The 6,668-nt window shown below is 42.3% G+C and overlaps 1 long non-coding RNA gene across 1 annotated transcript; it reads left to right on the forward strand.

Annotated features, from left to right (window-relative positions):
* Nucleotides 1-650: 650 nt before the first annotated feature.
* On the forward strand, nucleotides 651-2,482 carry LOC306925424. The gene is made up of 3 exons (XR_013790250.1): nucleotides 651-954; nucleotides 1,633-1,863; nucleotides 2,374-2,482. It is a non-coding gene; the product is annotated as an uncharacterized lncRNA (long non-coding RNA).
* Nucleotides 2,483-6,668: the final 4,186 nt, after the last annotated feature.

Genomic DNA, 6,668 nt, shown 5'->3' on the forward strand with positions numbered 1-6,668 from the left:
CAGCGGTGGTAATTTTAACGTGTCGGACCGCTGATTCGAACTGGCGACCTTCCGGTATCAAGACCGCTCCGCAATCCGTTCGGCCACGTTTGTGTACGTGTCCGTGCACAAGTGAGCATGGTCACTGACATTACTCAGACCACAGCTGATCAGGCTATATAAGACCTTGAACCACTCAGTTCACACGGGTGTGATTTTTATGTTTAAATGTGACCTGGGCACTAAAAGGCCCGGACACAGAACCAGACTACGCCACCCTGGGAGTTTCACATGATAATACAGACTGATACACATTGAATACCCACAGGGTTGAGATAAGAAGGAGCAGAGACGTGTGTTTCCAGTACAAATACATAATATTTATTTAGGCTCTTAAGGCAGAATACTTTAATCACTTAAAACTGCAAGGAAGGGACGGGTCATCGGGTTAGAAATATAATTATTTATTTGAACAACCAATTTAAAAGGGATGACTACAAAATGTATCAGAAACCAGGTTAAAATGTCAATGCTATACTATTATCACAATACCAGTAGCCAGGGGGAACCAAAGGTGTCCTTGCTGACAGACAGGGGGAAACATGGAGGAGTGAGGCGGAGAGCTTTTCAACGCCACCAAAGAGCGCACACTTCAAAGCACACACACTCAGCCACTCAACCCACTATAGCCTACATTTATTTTATTTTAAAATGCCAGATAGATAACTCTTTTGAACAGTGTTGTGTCTGCAAGTTAACCTTTAATTACATAACCGGAAGTATACTTACCAACACACCTGTGCAAACAGACTGCCTGAACGAAACGGCTCAAACGCGTTGGCAACTTTAATGTTTTCCCCTTTCTACCTTCGTGCAATCTGGGAACCCATCTGACTACCTTGTGTGACTTGGACAACTTCAACTTGAAGAAACATGGCTGGAAACAAGTTCTTGAGCTTAGCCCAGATACCCTGGGTAAATATAGTAATCATTTCATTTCAAGAACACCACTTAACACTGTCAGTAAGTGGCCTCTAGTGGAGATACCGGACGGTATTTGTCCTCCTTTCCCCGTAGACTTTACCTGACCTCACATGCAAACGAGTCGACACTACCCTACTTTTTTTTCTTTTTTTCTTTCTTTCTCTCTCGTTCAGTTCATACGTTCTAATAAATATTCTTAATTAAGCATAAGAGAGTAGGCTACTTAATTTGTTTCAATTAACACTTAATGAGGTGGCTCATTATTTTCAACACTGACCTAGCACTGACCTCGGAATTCTTGTTCAAATATGTGGTGGTCAGGCTCCCTCTGGTGGTGAAACGTCAACATTACAATATACAATAGAATTGTTTTGGACAACAGATGGACTTCAACAGACTTTCATGCATGCGATTTCCATTGCATTTTCAGAAGGATGCACTTTTATATTCACTTTGACTGTGGTGTTTGGATCATATTATTATGCACATCCCTCAAAAACATGAAACATCTATAGAATGTGTTTGTATAGGCCTACTACAATCATTGATGTTTTTTTTGCTCAGTAGCAAGCAACCAGAGACTCTCAGACATCAAGAACTACAGACCGTTATCAGTCCTTTCTTTCCAAAACTGTCTGTGTTTCCAACCTCTCTCTCCATCTCTCACAGAACATCAACTGGCCCACTCCACAGAAACTGCACTATTAGCCATCACAGAAGCACTGCATGCTGCCCAGGCTTCCTCACACTCGGAGGTCCCGCTTTTTCTAGTACTATCAGCAGCATTTGACACAGGGAACCAACAAGCTTCACCTGGATAAGCTTGCTGACCGTGGCATCGCTGGGACGGCACTAAAGTGGTTCTCCTACCTGTCCGGACCTACTGGGTTTCTTGGAAAGGTTTGCAACTTTGCATTCAGCCCCCTGCACCTTCCTAACCCGGCTCCACCAGGGATCCGAATTGGCAGCCCCTCCTTTTCTCACTGTGGGGCTTTATCTTGCTTGTTTTGTTTTTCTAAATTTGCCATTTTTTACTACTGGTATTTTGAAAAACCTTTTAAAATAGCCAGTCTACAAGCTCACAACATGTCAATGTAGATCGGCTAGTTGAACTCATTTAAAATGTTTTTCAAAATAGTAAAAAATGTCAAAGTCAAATAGATTTTAAATAAGTCAAATAGATGATCTACAAGCTCACAACGTGTGTGATGTAGATTGGCTATTTGAATACTTTCAAATTATTTTCAAAATAGTAAAAAAGGCAAAGAAGTTAAGGGATAAGGGGTTAGCACTGTCGAAAATAGGGCCCCATATCTCTTGGTTCTGTCATCTCTGCTGACAAGCTCTATCCGATTCTTATCACTCTTTTTCCGATGACACTATTTCTCTCCTCTCCACTCTGCCACTCAGGTGGAAGAGCATATTTCTACATGTCTGCCTGGCTGATACCTCACAGTGGATGTCTTCTCACCACCTCAAGCTGAACCCAGACAAGACCATGCTTCTCTTCTTCCCAGGTAAGGAAGGATCCAACTATTTCCATAGACATTTCCCTGGTGGCTCCTGTTCCAACAGCCAAGAGCCTTGGTGTTGTCCTGGACAGTCAGCCCAGATCCTTATCCTTGCCTCGCAAGTCATATCAAAACTTGACTACTGTAACTCCCGGACCCTCCTTATTTGGCCAGTTGGCCTCCCAGCATTAAGCCCCTCTGAATGATCCCCAATGCACGCTCGGTCTTCAACCAGACAAAAATGTTCACATGATGTCTCCCCCTTCTCCTCTCGAATCGATCCATTGGCTCCCAGTTGCTGCCTGCAGCGAGTACAAAACACTGATGTTGGCCTTGGCCTACAAAGCAACCAATCTTCAAAGCCTGATCTGACCCTACAACCCCTCCCAGTCACTCAGATCAGCTATCAGCTAGTCTCTCGACTCGAGACAGACTGCTGACTCCGTCAAAGGAAAAGAGGGTGCGGTTTTTCCTTTATTTTTTGACGATGCATGGGTTCTCATAGTGAACCCAACCCAGTTGACAGCCAAGTGCGGTTTTTCCTTTATTTTTTTGACGATGCATGGGTTCTCATAGTGGCTTGAACAGAAGAGAGGAAGAAGTTGAGTAATCCAACGTAATAATGTATCGGGTGCATGGTTCAGGTAGATACAGTCCATAGAAAATAATACCAGCACTCACTTTATATCCAATAGAATTTTTGTTTTATTTAAGGTTTCCCCCAGCAGCAAACAGACGTTTCGGCCCGGAGGCCTTCCTCAGCGTTGAGGAAGGCCCCCGGCCTAAATAAAACGAGAATCCTATTGGATATAAAGTGAGTGCTGGTATTCTTCTCTCAGAGTGGCTATCAGCTAGCACAGGGAAGGTGTCAGACTCAGAACCTTATAAAACAAGTAACTCAGAACTCCTCATTGCAGTTAGAACGGAAGGCTCGCTTCCAATTTTCTGCCGTAATCTGAAAACTCACCTCTTCACATGCCACCTTAGCCTGTAGCATTTTGCTGTTGTTGTTGTTACTTACGCTTGTTTTTCTTGACCTCAATGTACACATTTTGATATAGGGTTATTTAGACACATGCTAAGTTAATTGTTTACCTGAGATCCTATAGTTTCAATGTACAGATTCATATTTTGATAGTAATTGTTTAGACTGATGCTTGTGATCCTAGTTCACTGAGGCGCTACACCTTCTCTCTTCATTTGATGTGTTTACCGTGCATATTGTAAGTGGCTCTGGTTAAGAGCTGCTTAAATTGTAAATTGAGAGAACTTTGTGAAATCAGTGGCAGTGGTGGAAGAAGTAGCCTACAATTCACTTATAAGTAAAAGTAGCAATACCACAATGTAGAAATACTCTGTAAAAGGGTAAAAAGGTAAAGGTACTGTATTACATTGTTGAGCCCCTCCTATATACAGGTTTAATGTTCAATTGTTGTCTCCACCAGGCCGAAGGCATGGGGAGAGAGTATGTTTTGCACTCCGTCCGTGTGTGTGTCCGTCCGTGTGTGTGTCCTTCCGTCCGTCCGTTACCAGCTAATCTCCGGCACCGTTAACCCGGTCGATGCCAAACTTTGCACACACACTCCCTGGATGCCAACGATGAACCTCTGCCCCGCATTTTCCAGAACGGCCTGTTATAGCGCCACCATGAGGCCGCTTTTCACATTTTTTACCTAAAACTGCACCGATCTGCATGAAACTTTGCATGCACACTCCCTAGAGGCCAAGGACAAACCTTTGACCTGCATTTTCCGCATCTGCCTTTTATAGCGCCACCAGGAGGCCCACTTTTGTAAAACACATTTTTTGATATTACTCCTCCAGATTCTGTCCAAAAATCTCACAAATCGTTACACAGTATCTCTATGGTCATGTGCTCAAGTCGGATCTGTCCGATATTTCATATTTCATCCTAATTGGCTATAATTGGCTTTCACAGTTTGCAAGATTTCCCCGTTTTGAACAAAAGCCTCAAATCATGAACACAGCATGCAATTTACGTGAAATCTTTCACACATTTTCTTACTAGGCTGAGGAATATAACCCACCCTTTTCACATTGGCCTGTTATAGCGCCACCAACAGGTTGATTTTTGCAAAACTCATTTTTGGAACAAAATGCCTCAAATCATCCAATTGGCATCAAAGGCAAACATGTTTATATTACTCCTAAACATTTTGCCAAACATCTCACACAGTCCTATCCTCCTGGTGGAGACCTGTGCCCAGAAGGGCACTTTTTCTAGTTTGTTTTGTAAACGCCATTGACAATGAAGGGAAACTTTACGTCATAGTGTGCCTCATTACATCATATTGTCTCTGTATTGTTAATGGCGTTTAATGTTTGTGTTTGCACCGTTTGTTTTACATCACCATTACAAAACCTAATCAACATGAGTTAGACTTTAATATATTAGCGCCCCTCACTTCACACGGGTGTGATTTCTTTTAAAGTAAAAGTATACTTAAGTATCAAAAGTACAAGTACTTATTTCCCTTCCGATGCATTACGTGGCTTTTTAAAATTACGTCATGTGGCAATGTTTGTTTAGAGCCTAATTATAAATTCCCAGTTGCCAGCCAAGTCTATGGACTTTAATGTTCGTTTAGGGTAGTAGCCTAAATGACAACCTATCATGTCATTGGGGTGATATAAATACTGCCCTTGTTTTCTTCCCTCAAGTACATGAGTAAATATATAGTACTTTCTACCACTGAATACCAGTTTATAGACTGACCACAAGCCAGTTAATTTGGCTGGCTGAATGAGGCCCTCTCACCCTCTCAGACCTCACCCTTCAAGCCTGTGCTGCATAACGGTCTGAAATCAATATAGAACCAACCAGACCAGACAGTGTCAGCGTTGCGCTGCAGGCCAGGCGTTCGTTGGGAGGTTACCAGACTGGACAAATGGCTCTAATTTCCCACCCTCAACCTCTCACTAAACCAGCCTTGGGCAACTGCCGCTCAGACATGCTGATCAATATATGTCTCAATTGACTATAAAATAAACAACTAACAACATTTTGTTGTGTGTAAAATCAAGTGTTTTTCTTTTTATTGAGGGGCGCTAGCACCTCCTATATTCCAGCTATAGTGTAGATTTTTTATCCTAACACAAACATTAAATGCCATTGACAATTAATGGGGAATTTGCGTCATGTGTGTCTGAGCAAATCTGTATTTTTGTCCTACACAAAGATTAAATTCCCATTGTCATGATGTACGATGATAAGAGCACACCTCACTTCACATGGGTGTGATGTACTGTTCAGGCAGAACTGCAGACTCGCTCCCAATGTTCCGCTGTTTTTGTGACATTTAACATTCAGAATGTATGGGTTTTCTGGTTAGATTTTTTGTTCTCCGTTGTAGCTGGTTGCTTTTTGAATGGTCTCATTCACTGGCATACCAGTGCTCTTGCCTCTTACTTTCTCCAGTAGTATGGTCCGGGTGGCAGACATACACATTGGGCTGAGTGACATTGGTTTTGACCTTATTTTCAGCCTCACATGGAATGACACCTACCTAAGACCTTGTCATCACAGCCAGTCACTGAGCCCCCGAGGGGCTGTCGCCTCTATGGGGTTCTATCAACCCCCACCTTCTATTGACATTATGTCCAGAACCCCATCCCATCTGCCCAACCACCACCCCAACCACAACTTGTGATGCTTGCACACAACTTGTGTTAATAGTCTGTGTCAGTTTGCTTCCAATAGGACATCTTAAAAACATTATTTCCCTAAATGAAAATCTCAACTATAAAGTAGTGCTGTTACCCAACCAAATCTTTATTCAATGTTTTGAACACCTTTTTGTTATTTGAGTGAATGATGGACATGGCCATTGCTTATTCTTTTGCCGGTCCTATGCACAGATTTGTGTGTATGTGCACGGAATGTGCTCAGCTGATTGACTGGACACGGAATGTGATGTGTGATGATAAGACCGCTGCTCACTTCACACAAGTGTGATTTTTTTTAAATGGCTAGGCTAGAAATGAATCACTCTTACATCCCAGATAAACGATACATTATTATAAAATAACTGAGAAAATGTCTTAAAATAAATGATCTCCTTTTGTTAGGAGTTAGGAGTCAGCCCAGAACAAGGACACAAAGGACTTCCAGTTGGAAGTCTTCAACTACTAGTTATAATCGATACTGTTTTAGTAATCCTGTTGTGGGGGAAA

This window comes from Electrona antarctica, assembly GCF_951216825.1.
Source record: "Electrona antarctica genome assembly, chromosome: 6".
In the NCBI taxonomy this organism is placed as follows: Eukaryota; Metazoa; Chordata; class Actinopteri; order Myctophiformes; family Myctophidae; genus Electrona; species Electrona antarctica.